We start from the raw sequence: 22,705 nt of genomic DNA, 5'->3' as shown, positions 1-22,705 counted from the left end.
ACGAGGACACTTCATTCCTACCATTAAGGTCTGAATGTGGGCTTAGCAGCATAGGGAGAGAAGTCAGGGATGTGCTAGGAGGTGACCTGTCCCCAGCATCTAGCCTAGACACTTGTGTATTTGGTTGTCTGTGTATCTGAGTTCCTGTCCGCCGTGACAATTGCTTGCTGTGCCTCCCATGTTAAGATGTATGTAAGATGTAATCGGAAGTTCATGAGATCTGATCAGAAGGGTTGACTGCGGGAGAAGTGCAATGGCATGCATTAAGCTTCAGTGTTCTTGGGTTGGCGCATCCATAGATTGGTCTAAGCTTATTTGTTTGATCTACTTGGTGTTGGTCTATGGGGCCTTCATGGAATAGAAGAGTTTTGACTTCTGCACTTTATAACTAGTTACACCTGTGATTATGGATGAAATTTCAGGTGCTTAGTGAGACACAAACAAATGTCTTCCCTTAGAGATGTTTGTGGTGATGGGCAACATCTCTGGTGATCTGGTGAAGCTCTGTTCTTTTGAGTACACTAAACTGGGTTCTGGTCAGGCCTCTGTTATGTTTTTTTTTCCTTAGTCTGGTTGGATCCTATATCCTACCTGGTGGTAGGCCTGTAATCTGTTGGACTGGTGGTAAATATACTCTGGACATGCTGCTATAGTTAACATTGTTGGTTTCATACTTTGTAGTTGTTCAGTCCTGCCAAAGAACATTGTTTCATGGCACCCAGTTGGATGAGACGTCTAGGTAAACCAACAGTTTTTTGTTGGTCCATAATTCCAGCTCAGTCCCCAGAAGGACGTCTGTAGACTTTTTGGTAACCACGCACCATTCCCCAATGTTACTTGGCATAGGCAATCAATAGTTCTTTTCTATCCTGTACTGGAGCCAGAATCATTTCTAGCCCTTTAAAGCTCAAGCCCCACACAGCTCTACGTTCCCATAATATTACTGTATACTGTTATAGTCTCCATTGGGGATTGTCTCTTCCATGATTACATGTATAGAAGAATGTGAAGCACTGCTATAAAACATCTTTCATGCCTTCTGTATTTGTTCTTATTACACAGTGATTGCCGCTCTATTAACCTTGACCGGTACGTGTCGCATTAATAAATACGTTACGATTATTGTTGTTTGATTAGTCGCAGCTCTTCATGTAATGGGATTCTTGGCTCGTGGGTTATAAATAGGAATAAGATGATCATAAATCACTTTTCCTCCGATCAGAAGCACAGCCATATTGTGAGCATCTCCTCCCACTGCATTTGTTAAGTGCATAGAGGTAATTCTTCAAAGTCCAAGGTCTTGCTCCAAATTACTAAATGATTCAGCCGAGTGCTGGCGAGCCTGCAGGGCTCATAATTCAGAAGCTGACGGCTCATAATGTAATACACCTCATGGAAGAAGAGGAGTCTGGTAGATGAGGAGTTAATGGCAGTCAAATTGGCATTGACTAATAATTCACATATATTAACTGTGATGCACTCATTTCTTATAGGCATCTACGGGTATCTGAAAAAAGTATCCAATTCCTTTTAACTTTGATCAATAAAGATCTCATTGAATGTCAACGTGAAAACAAATCTCAGTTATTATATAAAAAAACTTAATGCACAAGTATTGACACCCTTCAAGATAATATTTTGGGGAGGCACCTTTGGCAGCTGTACATATGTCTGACAGGATGACTGCCAGCTTTCTTTATGTGAACAACTTCACTTTTCTAATATTCTTCTTCATAAAACAATTCAAGTTCTGGAGTTTAGTGAAAGTCAGCCATAAATTCTTAGTTGCATTGAGTTCTTGTCAGATGATACTACGGTCATCATCTGGTGCCACAGCCAACAAATTACCCATCTGGCTGGTAGGAAGCTAAGGCTACCTCTAGGTTCTTCACCAGAACCTGCCACAAGGTCAGATGGACTTGGCTGCTAGGGATCCGAGTTCTTCTGCAAAGCAAGCTAGTAGAAAACAGGTGTGAGCTTGCTAGAAACAGACGGATGGGGGCTAATCCAGAAATAAGCCACAATCAGTAGAAACTAAATGAAGAGGAGTAAATCCATAAAACAAGCCAAATGCAGGAATAGAGTAGCATAGAGCACAAGAGTTTCTCTCTATATAGGAAAGACAGAGAAGGCAAGAAAGGGCGAGGGGTGGCCCTGTATGTGAAAGATAGCATAAAATCTAATTTCATACAAGATAGCGAGACCAATTTAGAGTCAGTTTGGGTTACCTTGCAGTTTGATAATCATAAGGTAACTCGCGTATGTGTGATATATAGACTACCTAGCCAAGTCAAAGAATTAGATGACCTACTAGTTGATGAAATAGCTAAAATGACCTTGAAGGGGGAAGTTATCATTATGGGAGACTTTATTCTTCCTGATGTAAACTGGAAAACCAAAATAGCTAGTTCTGCCAGGAGTACAGATATTCTAAATTCCCTACTGGGATTATCTCTACAGCAAGTAGTTGAGGAGCCAACCCGGAAGGAGGCCATTTTAGATTTAGTATTCACAAATGGGAATTTGGTATCTGATATTACTGTAGGGGAAAGCTTGGGATCTAGTGATCACCAGTCAGTGTGGTTTACTATAAGTACAGTGATTGAGTCATACCAAACAAAAACAAAAGTTTTAGATTTTAGAAAAATGGACTTTTCTAAAATTAGACTAGTGGTATACGAGTCCCTATCAGATTGAAACAGTTTCAATGGAGTCCAGGAGAAATGGGACTACTTAAAAGTTGCACTATTGAAGGCAACAGATAATTGCATTAGGCTTGTCAGTAAAAGCAAAAAAAGGAAGAGACCACTGTGGTACTCAGCAGAAGTGGCCAAAATCTTTAAAAACAAAAAAGATAGCAATTAGTATATATAAAAAAAAAAAAAATGAGGATGACAGGCAAATTTATAAGATTAGGCAGAGAGAGGCCAAACAAGTTATAAGACATTCTTCAGATACATAGATTAAAAAAGGAAACTAAAATAAGGAATTAACTAATTAAAAACAAAAGAAGGAAGGTATATGGAAGAAGATAAAGAACTAGCTGACTGTCTCAATGAATACATCTGTTCAGTTTTTACAAAGGAAAATGAAGGAAAAGGACCTCAGTTAGGAAGGAAGACTAATGAATCTTTTGATGCATGTGTCTTTACAGAGGAAGAGGTTCTAAGTCAGCTGTCTAAAATTAATACAAATAAGTCACAGGGGACTGATGGGATACACCCAAAGCTATTAAAAGAGCTCAGCGGTGAACTAGCAAAACCATTAACAGATTTATTTGACCAATCACTGGTAACAGGAGTCATCCCAGAAAATTGGAAATTAGCAAATATTGTGCCCATTCAGAAGAAAGGTAGTAGGGAGGGGTCGGGCAACTATAGGCCAGTAAGCCTGACATCAATAGTGGGGAAATTAATGGAAACCATATTTAAGGAGAGGATTGTGGAACATCTAAAATACCATGGATTGAAAGATGAAAAACAGCATGGGTTTACTTCAGGGAGATCATGTCAAGCTAATCTTATTGATTTTTTTTGATTGGTTGACTAAAATAATAGATGGTGGAGGTGCAGTAGACATCGCTTATCTAGACTTCAAAGTAAGGCTTTTGATACTGTCCCACATAGAAGGCTTATCAATAAATTGCAGTCTTTGTGCTTGGACTCCCATATTGTTGAATGGATTAGGCAGTAGCTGAGGGACAGGCAACAGAGGGTTGTAGTCAATGGAGTATATTCAGACCATGGTCTTGTTACCAGTGGGGTACCTCAGGGATCTGTTCTGGGACCCATATTGTTTAATATCTTCATCAGCGAAATTGCAGAAGGCCTCGATGGTAAGGTGTGTCTTTTTGCTGATGACACAAAGATTTGTAACAGGGTTGATGTTCCTGGAGGGATACACCAAATGGAAAAGGATTTAGGAAAACTAGAGGAATCGTCAAAAATCTGGCAACTAAAATGCAATGTTGATAAGTGCAAGATAATGCACCTGGGGCGTAAAAACCCAAGAGCAGAATATAAAATCAGTGATACAGTCCTAACCTCAGTATCTGAGGAAAGGGATTTAGGGGTCATTATTTCAGAAGACTTAAAGGTAGGCAGACAATGTCATAGAGCAGCAGGAAATGCTAGCAGAATGCTTGGGTGTACAGGGAGAGGCATTACCAGTAGAAAGAGGGAGGCGCTCATGCCGCTCTACAGAGCACTAGTGAGACCTCATCTGGAGCATTGTGCGCAGTACTGGAGACCATATCTCCAGAAGGATATTGATACTTTGGAGAGAGTTCAGAGAAGAGCTACTAAACTGGTACATGGATTGCAGGATAAAACTTACCAGGAAAGATTAAAGGACCTTAACATGTATAGCTTGGAAGAAAGACGAGACAGAGGGGAGATGATAGAAACTGCTAAATACATAAAGGGAATCAACAAGGTAAAAGAGGAGAGAATATTTAAAAGAAGAAAAACTGCTACAAGAGGACATAGTTTTAAATTAGAGGGGCAAAGGTTTAAAAGTAATATCAGGAAGTATTACTTTACTGAGAGAGTAGTGGATGCATGGAATAGCCTTCCTGCAGAAGTGGTAGCTGCAAATACAGTGAAGGAGTTTAAGCATGCATGGGATAGGCATAAGGCCATCCTTCATATAAGATAGGGCCAGGGACTATCCATAGTATTCAGTATATTGGGCAGACTAGATGGGCTAAATGGTTCTTATCTGCCGACACATTCTATGTTTCTCTGTTTCTATGCAACAAAATCACAGGCAAAAGCAATCACTGAGTTGCAGACTAAAATCCCCCACCTAGCCGTGGGATTGGACACTGATTCAGGAATCCGATTGGATTGGCTTCCAGCCTCACTGGGGGGGGGGGGGGGGGGGGGTGGGCTGGTTGGCATGGCAACTGTCCCAGGACAGCCATGCACACTATCTTGGCTTGTAAACTAGGGCATTGAAATTGGCTTTGGTTTCACATTTAGGGTCATTTCTTGCTGAAAGATACATCTTCCTCTGTGGCAGTTCTCTTGCAGTCTGCAGCAGGTTTTCATTCTAGGATGTCCTGTTTTCTGCTGTGTTCATTTTCCCGTATAACTTAACAAACTTTTCAGAGCTTAGCAAAGAGAAGCTTTCCCACAACAAACTATGGGACTCTCCAGCTAATTCTGTCATTTCTATTCACCTTTTTAGCAATGGTTTAGTTGTGTCATAGTAATGGATTGTGAATAGTTATCCATCCAGGTGTTTTGTATTAATAATTGGAAATACTTTATTTATTTTTCTAAATATTTGCCAATTCCAATTGCATATTTCATACAATAACTTATGAATATGTCCTTTGGGTCGGTGATGAACACTTATTTGGCTCAACATTTTGTAGTGCCATTCCTGACATAGATGAATCTTCATAACTGGGGCTTTCCAGGAAGTTTTGGGCAACTGGTCCTTACTTTGGCCACTTTCATTTTCATAGGCAAGATTTCAGCATTGTTACATTGTCACTGATGTGGCTGAAGTTCTGGTTGTCCCTTTTGCCCACCTAGTTACGGACACTTTGTACACTAGCTATAATAAAAACTTTACAGTCATATTCTATCTTTATGTAGCAAATTGTAAGTTTTTTGTTGAATTTTGTTCCCTAATTTCAAGTTCCCCATAAGTCAAACCTGCCCCACCAACCACCTAAAGGAACCTCTTCTCCTTCTATGATTTCCTCCCTAACAATCTTCAGAAGAGGGCTTCTTCAAAACTGGCTACTGCTCTCTTCTTTCTCAAGGAGCAATTGTCAAGTTATCAAAACTTCTGACATTGTAGAGACTTTCAGGCATTGAGCATCTTTGGCTCCTGAGGCATTTTTTATTATTATTATTTTTTTTTTTTTTGGGAAAGCCTCTACAAACTTAATGGGACCTATTACACTATCTACCAGACATTTTCAGCCAACATTATCTCTTGGGTTACAGTTGGAAAAATGTAGTGAGGTCTCAGGACCAAGGCAAATTTTCCCATGTGAGGTCAGCTTTCAACTTACCAAATGAAACAAAAATCATGAGTCAATCAGTTCCCACACCTCTGCTCAAACATCTCCCGTGTGTATTTTTCCCAAGACTTGAAAATTGGAACCGTTTTTGAATATATTGGAAGAACTATTACACACTTAACCAAAAAAGTAAAAAAATAAATCCTTGAAAGCAAGTTTGTGCATCTATTGATGGTATCTACTGTACGTCATTTCTAATAATACCCGTCAGTGATTCAGTCAGGAATAATATTAAAAAAGTCTTTATTTTTCCTCGACTGTGAGGCATTCGTCAGGCAGGTTGATATTTTACCACATGACGTCCATGAGATGTAGGTCAGAACAACTTCCTAAGAGGAAATCAATAGCAGAAGAGATAAATAGTGTCCGAGAACGGACTAAGGGAATCTGCTCATCGCTGGAAAATATAAAGGTTGTTTTTTTCTTTGTAAAGGCCGGTGTCCTGCACTGCATCACAGATAGCGGCATGGAGGTAAGTATTTGTGCTTGTTATTGTCTCCTGTTTTCTTTTTTATTTACTACTGGGGCACTCTGGGTACTTTAATACTACTGGGGGCATTATGGTGGGGTTTATAACTACCGAAGGGCACTGTGGTGGGCTTGAATAATACTTGGGGGCATCTTGGTGGGCTTTATCATAATTGAAGTACTATAAGGGGCATTAGTATCACTGGGGTCATTACAGGTGGGGCATTATGGTGGGCTTTATTACTACTCAGGGACTGTAGAGGCACTGTTATCACTAAGAGAACTATTACTATTGGTGGGACATTTGGGAGCATTATTACTGTTGAAGGACCCTGACACAGTATGAATTTAGCACAATAATTTTAGGCGGGCACTATGTTTCCGGCACTGTGTGGCAATTATTGAAGGGGGCACTATCTGTGTGATAATAGTATTTTCAGGGGGACTGTTTCTGAAGTATAGTATTGGGGAGTACAGCAGGCACAGGATCGGGTGTTCAGAAGGTGGGAAGATGATGGAAAAGTGGTCATGGTGGTCTGGTACGAATGGAGAAGATAAGCAAAGGAAACATCAGCGGAGATGCCACTGGATGTGGTGCTGTATTCTCCTGTATGTTTGGTAGGGCAGTATGTAACTTATAAAGTAATAGACTTTCATCATAGATCCTAATGTGGTGTCTGTGATTTTGACGGGAAGATTAATGCTGCATGCTGCGCTAAATATGAAGGAACTGTTGACAGAGGCTTAGAACAGAGCCTATGATAGCAGCATGAATATTGTCTTATTTTGCTAACATTTATCACCGTTTGCTTCCTTGGGGGTCCTCGGCTCGAACGACTTGTCACTAGAGGGTACTTGGCAGGAAAAGGTTAAGAACCACTGCTCTACATCATCATACAGTAGTTTAGCAGTTCTACCCACAATGCCCATTACATATAATGTACACACATAAACTGCCAATTTTTAGGTCAAGAGGCGCAGTCAGTGAAGAGCCTTCAATTGTTAATCAGACGTCCCGTGTGGCTCATTACATCCTTCCCCATATTTTTAAGGAGCCTTTATTTGACCCCTTTTCATTCTTCTACTTGACCTGCTAAGAAGTATTATACTTTACATTCTTTTTAGCTCCTACTTTGTTCAAGGTTTTTACTTTGTGTTTGAGGCTTAGTGTAATCTTATGTAATTGCGTTCAGTGGAAATCTACTTATAACTACAGTTTTATTCCATCCTTAGATTGCACAAATATTTTAATTGCGGCCAACGTTTCGTTCCATCCAGGACCTTGTTATGGCCGATGCAGCAAGAAAGAACGGGAGTACAGCATGGCGTTGTACTCCCATCCTGTACTTCCGTTCTTTCCTGCTGCACCGGCCATAAACAAGGTCCGGGATGGACCGAAACGTTGGCCGCAATTAAAATATTTGTGCAGTCTAAGGATGGAATAAAACACCCTCTTTTTTGAAAATAATTTGAGTGCCATGATTTTACAGAATCTGTTATAATTGGGTCTCAACCCCATCACTGAGCACCTGAATATAATTAAAGTGGAGTGCCAACCATTCCCATTTATATAATTTCTCCTGTGTGGCTAACTTCCTGTGAACTACAGGATGATATCATCACCAATCAAATCTCTCCTGGTAGCTCTCAGGCCTATCCCCATCCTACATTTTCCTCTGCTTATACCTGTATTCTGTTGAATATATAATGTCTCCCCTATCTAAAGGGCCAGGAGTGTATATATATAGTGATTAGCTCCAGTTATATAAAGCTCCTGACTAACAACTCCTGTCTGTACTATCTGTGTGTGCTGACTCTCCAGTGTAGTTCTATGAGATGTAGCTTCACAGTGGTCTCCCTTCCTCCTGCATATACATAGGCGTGCGCAGCCTATTGAATTAGGGTGTGCACCCTAAAGCACAAACAAACATGCTGCACGCGTGTGTATGTATGTATATATATATATATATATATATTATATCCACAGATCCTCCATAACAGTGTGTCAATTTTTTTTGTACTAACCTAATATTTAAAAGACAAGCTTTCAAGAGTTTTCCTTTCTTCCTTGGTATGCTTGAGTATTCAGAAACAATCTATTCCTAAGGATGGGTTTACATCTGCGTTATGCCATTCCGTTATAGGTTCCGTTTCAAACGGAATATAACGGAATGGCCAGATGGAATGCAAAACGGAAACCTTTAAGAGGCATTCCGTTTTGCTCTGTCCTAATAGAAGTTTATGAGAAAGCATAACTGATCAGTCTGGATCCCCTTATGCAAGACGGAAAACAAAGTCCTGTCGACAGGACTTTGTTTTCTGTCTTGCATAACAGGAACCAGATGGATTCATTTTGATTCCCATAGACTTTTATGAGGACGGAGAGCAAACGGAAAGCCTCTTGCAGAGTCTGCACTGTACGAGAGAGAGATAGCTGTGGCTGTGAAGGGAAAAGTTCCAGAGCACACAATGACCGCCCCAGGGTCTTTCTGCTGCCTGACCAACTGTATGCTGCCACAGCGCCAGCCCAGCCTGCAGGACATCAGAGAGGGTCCACATTATAGCACCACTACATTTACTTATTATCAAAAAGCATCATACATAAGCAAGCAAAAGGCAGAATATAATAAAAGACAAAAACATTAAACTACATTTATAATAAAACAATTTACTTACAATGGAAGCTATTCAGTCGTCGGCTGTGCCGTCCTCTGTTTGCTTCCACGGATTCTTTGCCCTCCTTTCTGTCTCTCCTCAGCACTGGATGACGCACTGTTATGGGGTATCTGTGGATGACACACTGTTATGGGCATCAGTGGATGACACACAGTTATGGGGGCATCTGTGGATGACACTGTTATGGGAGCATCTGTGGATGACGCACTGTTATGGGGGATCTGTGGATGACGCACTGTTATGGGGGCATCTGTGGATGACTCACTGTTATGGGCATCTGTGGATGACACTATTATGGGGGCATCTGGGGATGACACTATTGTGGGGGCATCTGTGGATAACGCACTGTTATGGGCATCAGTGGATGACACACTGTTATGGGCATCTGTGGATGACACTATTATGGGGGCATCTGTGGATGATGCACTGTTATGGGGGCATCTGTGGATGACGCACTGTTATGGGCATCAGTGGATGACACACTGTTATGGGCATCTGTGGATGACACTATTATGGGGGCATCTGTGGATGATGCACTGTTATGGGGGCATCTGTGGATGACGCACTGTTATGGGCCTCTATGGAGGACACTCCACTGTTATGGGCATCAGTGGATGACACACGGTAAGGGGGCATCTGTGGATGATGCACTGTTATTAACAGTGCGTCATCCACAGATCCCCCCCATAACAGTATCATCCACAGACCCCCCCCCCCATAACAGTGTCATCCACAGATATCCCCTTAATAGACTGTTAAGGGGATATCTGTGGATGGCACTGTTATGGGGGCATCTGTGTGGAATCTTTCACAGATGCGGGGGGCATCTGTGGATGACACTGTTATGGGTAGCCGGGGGGATCTGTGGATGACACACATATATGGCAGCGCAAGCATCTTGTGCTATATATGTGTCATCATCCACATCCACAGATATCTCCCCCCCCCTTAACCGTGTCCCTGACAGTGTCCCTATTGTAAGACGGACCCCGCCGTTCCTTATGTAAGTGAGCTATTGAGCTTGTAAATAAACTTGTGCAAAGTATATGTACTAGTTACTATTTAATAATCTATCACTAACTTACTGGGACTGGGACAGTCAGGACTCCAGATAGTATTCACAATTCACATCAGTTTTTCTTTTTCACAGACATCACATGTCATCACCATCCATTCACTGGGCATGGGCAGTTGGGCACTGGGAAGGGGGGGGGGGCTGGCAGGCTGGCTCCCGCTCTTCAAACATTCAAACTAGGCGGCCGGCGGCAGCGTAACGTGACGTCACTCGCTACATCACGCCGCACGTGCATGCTCCTCCCACTTTATAATGAAGGCGGAGCAGGCGCGTGACGTCGGAGTGAGTGACGTTACGTGGCCGGCCGCCGGGAGACGGAGTGATGGAGGCGGAGCACAGGAGCAGTGGGGGTGGACTGGATACACTGTCTACAGGATGTGTCTTTGTGTCATAGTTACCATCTGTGCGGTCGCCGGTCGGACACTAGTGCGGGGCTGGCAAGCGGCAGTGCAGGAGGCGGAGCACAGGGGTGTGATTAGGGTGTGCCCAGGCACACCCGACACACCCCGTGCGCACGCCTATGTGCATATACGAGCTGACAGGGGAAAGAGGAGAGACAGGCACGCATATTACACGATCATTACCTTGCCAATTTTCGAGTAAAAAAAAAAGAATGTAGAATATAACAAATATTCAAATTCACGAATATTCGACGAATATTCTACAAAATATTTGCGAAATATCACGAATTCGAATATGACCCCTGCAGCTCATCACTATTCTGCAATAGAAATTTTCGCTTCTTTTAACTTCTGTGGAAGGACATTTATTAAACTGATGATGACTTCGATCATATGGACTAACAAAAGCATAGAATCCAACACACAGTTATATAACTTCTGTAGGAATGGGTTGCAAAGGGTGGTATAGTTAATGGGCACAAGCAGCAGGTCCTCCAGCTGCTGCCCCGCTGTACCAACACTGCAGGTAGATACTTTCAATTTTAACATCTTCCTGAGCCTCCTTATCCCAAGACATTGCCACTGGTTGTAAAAACCTCAATAACCTTGAGTTTGGCGCTTTCATAAGAAGCCCTCTTCCTTACAAACCAGTTCTTCAAACCTGCACCCTATCATAGTCCCAAATAAGTGCAGACATGCTCAGTGGTGAAGTGATGGTCGCACATATTTACAATGTAACCCTGAAATGTGTAGCATGTGTCATGGACACTACTGCATCCCTGATGGATTTGTCTTAAATCTATGAACACTTTCAGGGATAATTTTTTTAGGGTATGATTTACTCCTTTTGAACGAAAATCTTTTTTTCAATTGGTCTTTATAAAAAAAATGTAAACAGTCTTTGTCATAAAGGTTTACGTTTTATCCTAGGTGGTGTGAGTGACGTCATGACAATTGGACCGCATTGCTGGATTACCACACGCGTGAGTTGAGCCGCCGGCCGGGGCTCCTCCACTTATCCTTTTACACAATACATTGTGTGCGACTGACTACACTTTGAAGGAAGGACACTAGAAACACAGAAAACAACCACAGACAGCTCAGAGCACCACATCTGCACCCCTGGGGGTTATGATCATCATCTGAGTTCCTAGAGGTACTTTTACAAGTGTGCTGTTTTTAAGCTTTAAGGCTATGTACACCGTTGGGGGGGGCTTTTTTATTTATTATTGCATTGTACTCATTTTGAGCAAATTTTTTTTCTAAACTGGTCTTTATTAAAAAATATGGCACCTATTTTCTGTACAGATCTGACATGGTCTAATAGCACCCTTTGCATTTTCTGTCTTTTCCGTCAGACCAGGAGCAGATGGACTCCTTATCTCTGCTCTCTGACCTTATAAACTCTCATTATAGCTCAGTTCTTATCTTACTGATTACTGATACTGATACTGTATTCTTGTTCATAGGAGCAGTATTACCGAACATAGTGCACTGCTGCTCAGAATGTGAAAATGTAAAACAACTAAAAATACAGAATTTCCTTGTATAACTGTCATGCTTTGCTTAGTTGACTCCCCGTTGTGCATTTCCAGTATTATGCCACAGTTTCATAGCATTGACTTTTTGGGTTTCTCAGATTTACAATAAAATTATAAAAATATCAAAGTATTATTTTTAGCAGCGTGTTTCTTGTCACAGTCTACAAAATCCTATTGGTAATAAAAAATTACAATAATTATTACAGTCTTGTTCTTTGTAAAAATGACTGGGTAATAATTATCACAATAGGGGGAGTTGCCGGAATGTACAGTTATAGAATTTTTTCTACAGCAGCCCTTCATTTCCTTTTGTCCTGAAAGTAAACTAGTAACACCCATAGACAATAAAAAAAGCCCAAAAAATCTGTTCACTATAAATGAGGGAGGAGGTTCTATACCAGAAATATCGCTGTGTGGGCGTCTGGAAAATAACTTCTTAGCACAGTTCATAAATAACGGTGACCCGTTCATGCACAGCTGCAACTGGGAGGTCCCATCTGGTATGAAAAGAGCACAAATCATGTTTACATAAGACAAATATAGAGACAGTGGGAGGCTCTGATCAAGTTGTGGTTCAAGCCACCCTACTTTATGCATCTTGGCACACCTAACTTTACCATGTAGGAGACATGAGGGTTGTGAGTGACCCTCTACCCAATTCCGACCTTCCATCAAAGGATCTGCATGGCCACAGGACACACAGGGGTCATGTATCAACGCAACTGTGGCAATTACTTTCTCAGAAAAGCGGTAGAGAATACAACCACATGAGAGGAGTACAGTAAGTTGTCCAACTATTTACTAGAATTTTGTTGAAAGAAGTTTTGGTGGTGATTAGAAGGACAAGGAGGACCAAGATTTGTGGAATAGAGCTAATTTATTAGGTTATGTCTGGACAAAGTTCTTCATTTGGTCAGTATTGCTTGGCCAAGCTGTTTGGACAACGCTTAGCTTTTGGGATGGACTGTCTCACACGGTAAAGATACTGGGTTGTACGTTCACTAAATATTATTCGTATCACACTGCCTGAAGAACGTATTTAAAAGAAAATAACAAAGTATTTATTAGTAACTGGTTAAAACTGGAAAATTCTGTGCATCATTTTCGTGAATTTCAGGCACCAGATTGGAGTTATGTAGTCGAGGATAAATATTGACCCGCTACATCAAAAACAGTCTGGACTAAATCCTAGTCCTGCTGGCACATTGGTGCTACTAACCCGCAGGAGAAGGAGTAAGGACACGGTCCATGTCTTGTAAATAGGCACAGGTGCGCTCAATTGCAGTCCTACCTAACTCTGTACGGAAGAGCAGCTAATAGTGAATTAAAGCTGGAAGCCCTGTTCAGAATATTAGTCTGTATCGACTTCAGATCTCATGAATTGTTTTATGTGATGTGGTTCACACACAACACCAGGACATCCATGCAGCAGCAGCCATACAATAACCACTGTATGTACAGATGCACACTAAGCGGCCTCAGTCTGCCTACCCACTCATGCGTAACTGCACTGGGACTAGGTATCGGACCGCATTCACACTTGTATCCAAGCTAGCTATTGAGCTGCCTTACAACTTGTATGCACCCTGCCTATAGAACCGTGTCCTTGATAGAGATCAACGGCTCAACGCGTTTCTACGTGACATATTCTGCCCCGTGTCATCAGGAGCAAAGGTCTCTCAATAAGGTGAATCTGTAAAGGAAAGGTGCCCCACACTGTTGAGTGTTAAAGCTCTGGCGCTATGAAGGCCGTACGCGGCTGCATGAACGCCAAAGAGGATATCACAAAAGCCCCGCCTTGGGGGAGGTGTGTGCTGGTGCTACCGCGAATCAGAAATGAGCGCGTCATCTGACATCCGCCCATTGACCCGCCGAGCACCCAGGTAAGCTAATACACTTACAAACGCAAAAACACAAATGCAATCGCACTCTGCAACCAGCACTCCGCCCTGCCTCTATGCTGGATGTTGAATGAGGCATTGGTGTACATTTTGGCCAAAGCGTAATAAGCCACTCACCACGTCAAGGTCGCCTCTATGAGTGGTCCCTAACACTAGTACCTACCTGTTATGGGCCATGATAGCCACACAAAGTCCAGGGAGCGCAGGTACAGCATGCATGCCAGGCACACTCTGCTTTTAACCCCGTCCGGTGCCGTGACAGCTGTTATCAGATCCAGGGATGCAAGTACCAACATGCATGTTGAGCCCACTATATACTTCTCCTGGAGCCAAATGGCTACTGGTAGGCGCTGTAAAGACAGACTCCGTTTTATATTGACTTTAAAACCAGCCTCCAGGGCAGACTAACTGTTCAGGTGTGCATGACTGCATGGAGATCGCCACGCCTCCAATATATACTATAAAGAAAAAATGTGGGCGATTCAGTCAGCACAACCCTGTATGCAGGTGCACATCGCTGAACAGCACAGCATAAAAAATAGCTGCTTGGTGGCCGTACTTACTGCAAGGGCAGTTAGAAGCTCTTTGCGCATATCATTGATCAAAAATATGTCGGGCCCATCTACCAGACGACAAGGTGGCTTCTAATCAGATGAAGCCTACTCTAACATGCCTCTCCTGGGCTTACAGCCTACAATCTGGGCAAAGTAGCACCGTTTGTTTTTCTTCGTTTGTTTTTCTTCCCACGGGGCAGAATGCGTCACGTAGAAACGCGTTGAGTTGTTGATCTCTATCAAGGACACGGTTCTATAGGCAGGGTGCATACAAGTTGTAAGGCAGCTCAATAGCTAGCTTGGATACAAGTGTGAATGCGGTCCGATACCTAGTCCCAGTGCAGTCACGCATGAGTGGGTAGGCAGACCTGCGGGTTAGTAGCACCAATGTGCCAGCAGGACTAGGATTTAGTCCAGACTGTTTTTGATGTAGCGGGTCAATATTTATCCCCGACTACATAACTCCAATCTGGTGCCTGAAATTCAAGAAAATGATGCACAGAATTTTCCCGTTTTAACCAGTTACTAATAAATACTTTGTTATTTTCTTTTAAATACGTTCTTCAGGCAGTGTGATACGTATGGACAGGGTCTGTAGCAGATAACATCCACATTGATATGAACAATACTAATTTGTTTGGCTATTAGTTGTTTAGATGTGAGCATTGAGATAGTGATGAAGAGAAGGCTGGACTACCAGACCTAGAACACGAAGTGCGGCCATGGGATTCTGGGGTTCAGCAGGTACATACATTTGGTATATTAGAAAGGAATATGGCTGCAGGTCAGACTACACATGGGTTGTTTGTTGTCTGTTACCATGGAGATGCTTATATCTATATTTGCAAAGTTCCTTTATTTATTTATACAGATTTTACATGAACTGGAGCAGAAAAATGGTTGCAGAGGTGGACACAGCCTTTAACCCTTAGAAGACCCTGCAATTTTCAGTTTGTTCTTGAAGCAAATTATTTTTTTCTTTTCATTGCCATATTGTGACTCTTATCATTTTTTTTATATAGGTACAGTATGTGTACGGAGCTGTATGAGTGCTCATTCTTTTGTGGGGTGATCTGTACATTTCAATGATTCTATTTTGAAGTGTGTGACTTTTTGATCACTTTTTATTCAATTTTTGGGGAAATGAAGTGACCAAAAATGGCAAATTAATTTTTTTTTTTTCTGGTACACCATTCTCCGTTATATTTTAATAGCGTGGGCGTTTTCGGATGTGTTTTTGCTTATAATGTTTTATTTATTTTTTTCATTTTACTGTTTATTTTGATTTGGAGGAAAGGGAGCCGATTTGATCTTTAATTTTTTTTAATTTATAAAAAAACTTTCTTTAACTTTTTTTTTAAAACTTTTTTAAGTCACCCTTGCCTAACTAGCAAATATTAGATTGCCAATTGTGTTCTGTGATAGGTATATATCTGCAGCGACCGGGCCGCAGGCCCAATATGTGAGTTATGGTGGGCCGATGGGTGTAGTAGTAGTTTACTCACAGTTCTGTAGAGCTCCCTGGGCCAGCGTGTAGTAAATAAAAGGACAGCACCAGTTCCTTCGGGGCACACTCTGTTGTCCAGGGACTCCTGCCAGATAGTGGCTGAGGTGCCCTTGGTGGTGTGGTTTTTAAGGTGCCGTGGAGGCAGGGTCCCTGGTGTTTATGACGCCAGCACCATGAGGTGCAATGAGGGATAGTGCCGAATAAAGAGAGAGTCAGGAGTTAAACAAACTGGAACTTTACTCGAATAATTGCCTTGAGGTAGTTATAATCCGGTAGTAGTGCTTTGGTATACAATAAGATGGCAGAGCTGCAAATCCCAACAACAGGCTCGGTAGGGCTGGTTAATGCAGGCTTAGGTTTGGCAGGTGTGGGAGAGATACTTTCTGTAGCTGGGGCTTCCCTCCAATGAGCCACACTTCAGGTACCTGGATCTAGATCAGAACTTTGCAACCAACAGGGCGATCTCCCTAGCGGCAGGGATCAGTCTTCTGCTCCATTCTTTGGACAGGTTGCCTTAACACACAAAAGTTCAATTCGTCATTAGCTGGACAGTGGAACTACAGAAAGGATCCAGTAACCTTGGCCTTGATTCCCCCTCTATATTGCCCTACTGGAGAGTGCCCAGGGCCCTACATCAGCAGCTACCTGCTAGACTTCTCTCCTCTCCTCCACTAACCTCTCATCTCTCTTCCTGTGACTGGCCTGTTCTATATATATGATGCTATGGTGCCATCTAATGGTGACTGGGTGTAATGCAGGTGACCAGCCTGTTGTGAGAAATTTGCAGCCATTAAAGACAAAATTGACATTAGCATGACATCACGCGTGTGCCCATACATGAGGCCTGATGAAGGGCTGCATATAGCCTGAAACGTTGCCTGAATTTACTATATACCATATGTCCGGCAGAATAAAAATCACTGATTATTTCACCTTCAATTTTGGAGTGCTGTCTAATTGTATACCTATATTGAAGTAAGTGTTCCTGAGGTGGAGCTGGGAACAAATCCAGGCGAGCACCCAGAGAAAACCAGTTAATAGATGTGTGCTGTGATCATTTGAATTGTGACATTAGCATGACATTATAAAAGGTTTAGGGGCCCACTTCTAGCATATCTATCACAGAACACACCACCATTCACTATATACCAGTACAGTGCTGCCACCTGCTGGCCTCTATAGGAATATTCCGGTGATGGGTAGCAGAGCTTGCTTGAGGTTCCGAGCCATCACTGGAGTACTACAGCTTCTCCGATCTCAGCCGGGGAATGATGTTATGGGTGCTGTTACATTTGACCATAGCATCTGAGGGGTTAAATATATTTTATCGGCCTCATGGCTTATCTCATACATTCACCGCAGGCCTCTGCTGTTTGAAACAATCAAAAAACCGGCAGTTATGCTGCCCACTACATGCGTGAGCGGGTGTCATCTTTAAAGTGCTGACTTCCGCCGTACATGTAGGTTGCAAAGGGGTTAATGGGAATTTGTTAGTCCTTCTTAAAGGGGGTTTCCGTTTCCTTTAAAGCTCCAACAAAGTGAACTTCAAAAATACAGTAGTTCTGTCTTCGACCATAATGGGAAAATATACGGATGAGAGTCGCGGTTCTGCAGGAAACGGTTGTTGTTGCCGATCTCCTGTATTAAAATGTTGCAAAAGATTAAAAGTTTATTTTAGGTAAAGGCAATCCTGGCGCTCACAGACCCCGGCGCAGATAGAGGTTCAGAGGCTGCTTTTAGCTTTTACTTAATTTAAGCTCCTTGGAAAGATTAATTGGCAGCTTTTATGTGAACTTGTACTATGTAGAATCGCACTTCAATAAATCCATCAGTCGACTAATGAAGGTTGAAAGGAAGCAAGGAAGCCTTGATTGAGCGGGTAGGTGCATTTACCGGGAGAATAGTGCAGATACATCAGACACATTAAAATGGATTTCTCTACAATAGAGAAGATTTACAGTATATCAAGCAGATCTGCCATCGGGCTCAGAACTCACTTCTTAAAGGGGATGTCCATACACCCTATTAGTGAATTCTGAGTGGTCCTTTGTTCAAAATCCCGAGTCCATGGAGATAAAATAGAACAGAGACTGCGAGCCAGGCCCTCTCTCATCCGTGTCTAACCTCACAAATGCTCTTCTGGATAAATGGGCAAATATGACCACAGACACCTTCCAAAATCTTGTAGAAAGTCTTCTCAGAGGAGCAAAGTGGGGGGGGGCAGAATCCATAATAATGCCTATGGGACGCCATAAAATCTCCTGCAGGACGTCTCCCAATAGTTTTGTCCATATAGTCTACATGCTCACAAGAGAAAATTTGCATTGAATTCACAACAGAATGAAAGGGGTTGTTCGCTTTATTTATATAGATGACCCGCCTATCCTAAGGTGGGAGGGAAAGTCTTGTAACTTGTGGGCATGCTCTGTGACCTGTGCAGAGGTCAATGTGCATGGAGGGGAGGAGTAGAACTGTGACCATTGCCAACTGACTTCTATAGGAAAGTGTTGTGGTCATGCTCTGTTACCTGTGCTGTGGAGACATCATTGTGCAGGGAGAGGGAGGAGATGAGCTGCGACCAATACAAACTGACTTATATGAGGTCATTGTGCAGTGAGGAGAAGGTGAACTGTGTCAAACACCTATTATGGCGAAGAGTGGATCTTGTATACAGTTGCAAGAAAAAGTATGTGAACCCTTTGGAATGATATGGATTTCTGCACAAATTGGTCATAAAATGTGATCTGATCTTCATCTAAGTCACAACAATAGACAATCACAGTCTGCTTAAACTAATAACACACAAAGAATTAAATGTTACCATGTTTTTATTGAACACACCATGTAAACATTCACAGTGTAGGTGGAAAAAGTATGTGAACCCTGGGATTTAATAACTTGTTGAACCTCCTTTGGCAGCAATAACTTCCACCAAACGTTTCCTGTAGTTGCAGATCAGACGTGCACAACGGTCAGGAGAAATTCTTGACCATCCCTCTTTACAGAACTGTTTCAGTTCAGCAATATTCTTGGGATGTCTGGTGTGAATCGCTTTCTTGAGGTCATGCCACAGCATCTCAATCGGGTTGAGGTCAGGACCTGGTGCAACACCCATCTTCTGTTGAGCTTCAGCTGGTGGACAGATGGCCTTAAGTTCTCCTGCAAAATGTCTTGATAAACTTGGGAATTCATTTTCCCTTTGATGATAGCAATCCGTCCAGGCCCTGACGCAGCAAAGCAGCCCCAAACCATGATGCCCCCACCACCATACTTCACAGTTGGGATGAGGTTTTGATGTTGGTGTGCTCTGCCTCTTTTTCTCCACACATAGTGTTGTGTGTTTCTTCCAAACAACTCAACTTTGGTTTCATCTGTCCACAGAATATTTTGCCAGTACTGCTGTGGAACATCCAGGTGCTCTTGTGCAAACTGTAAACGTGCAGCAATGTTTTTTTTGGACAGCAGTGGCTTCCTCTGTGGTATCCTCCCATGAAATCCATTCTTGTTTAGTGTTTTACGTATCGTAGATTCGCTAACAGGGATGTTAGCATATGCCCGAGACTTTTGTAAGTCCTTAGCTGACACTCTAGGATTCTTCTTCACCTCATTGATCAGTCTGCACTGTGCTCTTGCAGTCATCTTTACAGGACGGCCACTCCTAGGGAGAGTAGCAGCAGTGCTGAACTTTCTCCATTTATAGACAATTTGTCTTACCGTGGACTGATGAACACCAAGGCTTTTGGAGATACTTTTATAACCTTTTCCAGTTTTATGCAAGTCAACAATTCTTAATCGTAGGTCTTCTGAGAGCTCTTTTGTGCGAGGCATCATTCACATCAGGCAATGCTTCTTGTGAAAAGCAAACCCAGAACTGGTGTGTGTTTTTTTATAGGGCAGAGCAGCTGTAACCAACACCTCCAATATCATCTCATTGATTGGACTCCAGTTGGCTGACACCTCACTCCAATTAGCTCTTGGAGATGTCATTAGTCTAGGGGTTCACATACTTTTTCCACCTGCACTGTGAATGTTTACATGGTGTGTTCAATAAAAACATGGTAACATTAAATTCTTTGTGTGTTATTAGTTCAAGCAGACTGTGATTGTCTATTGTTGTGACTTAGATGAAGATCAGATCACATTTTATGACCAATTTGTGCAGAAATCCATATAATTCCAAAGGGTTCACATACTATTTCTTGCAACTGTATATTGATATTACTTGTCATTGTAATCATGCCTGTGATGACAATGAGATGACTGCTAAGATGTGATCTGCACAGAACAGGAAGTGTTGCCTACTATGAGTCTCAGTGGTCAGAGTGAAAACTGCAAGATTTCAAGATTACTTTTAATATAGTGACATGTTAAATAAGAAAAACCTTAAAATATGTTTAATATAAAAACTTGATTTAACCTATAGTTACATATAGTTACATAGTTGATACGGTTGAAAAAAGACATAAGTACATCAAGTTTAACCAAGGGATAGGTGGGTGCGCGAATCCCAGAAGGAATTGAGACTCGGATTTCTACACATTTCCATAAGCATTAATGTTGTTTACTTTTAAGAATTCATCTAAACCCTTGTATAAACCCGTCCACTGTTCCTGCTGTGACCACGTCCTGAGGAGTCTATTCCACAGATTCACAGTTCTTACAGTAAAGAAGCTTTGACGCTTCTGGAGACTGAACTTTTTCCTCTCCAGTCGGAGGCAGTGCCCCCTTGTCTTTTGAGGGCATTTTACATTGAACAGTTTTTTAACGTATTTTTCATATGGCCCATTTATATACTTGTACAGGTTAATCATGTCCCCCCTTAGATGTCTCTTCTCAAGACTAAATAAATTTAAAATTCTTTATCTTACTTCATAACTAAGACCCTCCATGCCCCTCATCAGTTTAGTCGCTCTCCCCTGTACTTTTTCCAGCTGCAGTGCATCCTTTATATGGACTGGTGCCCAGAACTGAACTGCATATTCCAGATGAGGCCGCACCAGCGCTTTGTAAAGTGGTAATATCACATCCCTGCCCCGTGAGTCCATGCCTCGTTTAATGCATGACAATATCCTGGTGGCCTTAGAAGCAGCTGATTGACATTGTATGCTGTTATTTAATCTACTATCTACAAGGACACCCAACTCCTTCTCTATAAGTGACTCTCCCAGTGTCACATCACCTAGGACATATGAAGCACAGAGATTATTACTACCAAGATGCAGAACTTTACATTTGTCCACATTGAACCTCATTTGCCAACTTGATGACCAATCACTCAGAGTGTTCAAGTCAGCTTGTAGTTTATGGACATCTTCCATAGACTGCACAGTACTACACAGCTTAGTGTCATCTGCAAAAAATAGAAATGGTGCTATTAATCCCGTCCTCGATATCATTAATAAATAAATGAAATAATAGATAACCCAGCACTGAACCTTGGGGTCACCACTTAGGACCCGGGACCATTCTGAATAGGAATCATTGACCACAACTCTCTGGACACGGTCCTTCAGCCAGTTTTCAATCCAATTACAGACTATACTTTCCAAGTCTATAGACCTTACTTTACTTATTAAACGTCTATGAGGGACAGTATCAAAAGCCTTTGCAAAATCCAGAAACACTACATCCACAGCCGCCCCTCTGTCTAGGCTTCTAGTGACCTCACTACATCCACAGCCGCCCCTCTGTCCAGGCTACTACTTACCTCACTACATCCTCAGCCGCCCCTCTGTCCAGGCTTCTACTCACCTCACTACATCCGCAGCCGCCCCTCTGTCCAGGCTTCTACTCACCTCACTACATCCACAGCCGCCCCTCTGTCAAGGCTTCTACTCACCTCACTACATCCACAGCCGCCCCTCTGTCCAGGCTACTACTTACCTCACTACATCCACAGCCGCCCCTCTGTGCAGGCTTCTACTCACCTCACTACATCCACAGCCCCCCCTCTGTCCAAGCTACTACTCACCTCACTACATCCACAGCCGCCCCTCTGTCCAGGCTTCTACTTACCTCACTACATCCACAGCCCCCCCTCTGTCCAGGCTTCTACTTACCTCACTACATCCACAGCCGCCCCTCTGTCCAGGCTTCTACTCACCTCACTACATCCACAGCCCCCCCCTGTCCAAGTTACTACTCACCTCACTACATGCACAGCCGCCCCTCTGTCCAGGCTTCTACTTACCTCACTACATCCACAGCCCCCCCTCTGTCCAGGCTTCTACTCACCTCACTACATCCACAGCCGCCCCTCTGTCCAGGCTACTACTCACCTCACTACATCCACAGCCGCCCCTCTGTCCAGGCTACTACTCACCTCACTACATCCACAGCCGCCCCTCTGTCCAGGCTACTACTCACCTCACTACATCCACAGCCGCCCCTCTGTCCAGGCTACTACTCACCTCACTACATCCACAGCCGCCCCTCTGTCCAGGCTACTACTAAGTGATCTTTTCATCCTTTACGTTCCTCGGGATACGTTCAACCACTAGCCACACATGGCGTATGCATCTTTACCTGACCGCAGGATCAAA

The sequence above is a fragment of the Bufo bufo genome, chromosome 5 (genome assembly GCF_905171765.1).
Source record: "Bufo bufo chromosome 5, aBufBuf1.1, whole genome shotgun sequence".
In the NCBI taxonomy this organism is placed as follows: Eukaryota; Metazoa; Chordata; class Amphibia; order Anura; family Bufonidae; genus Bufo; species Bufo bufo.
This window is presented reverse-complemented; position numbering follows the sequence as displayed.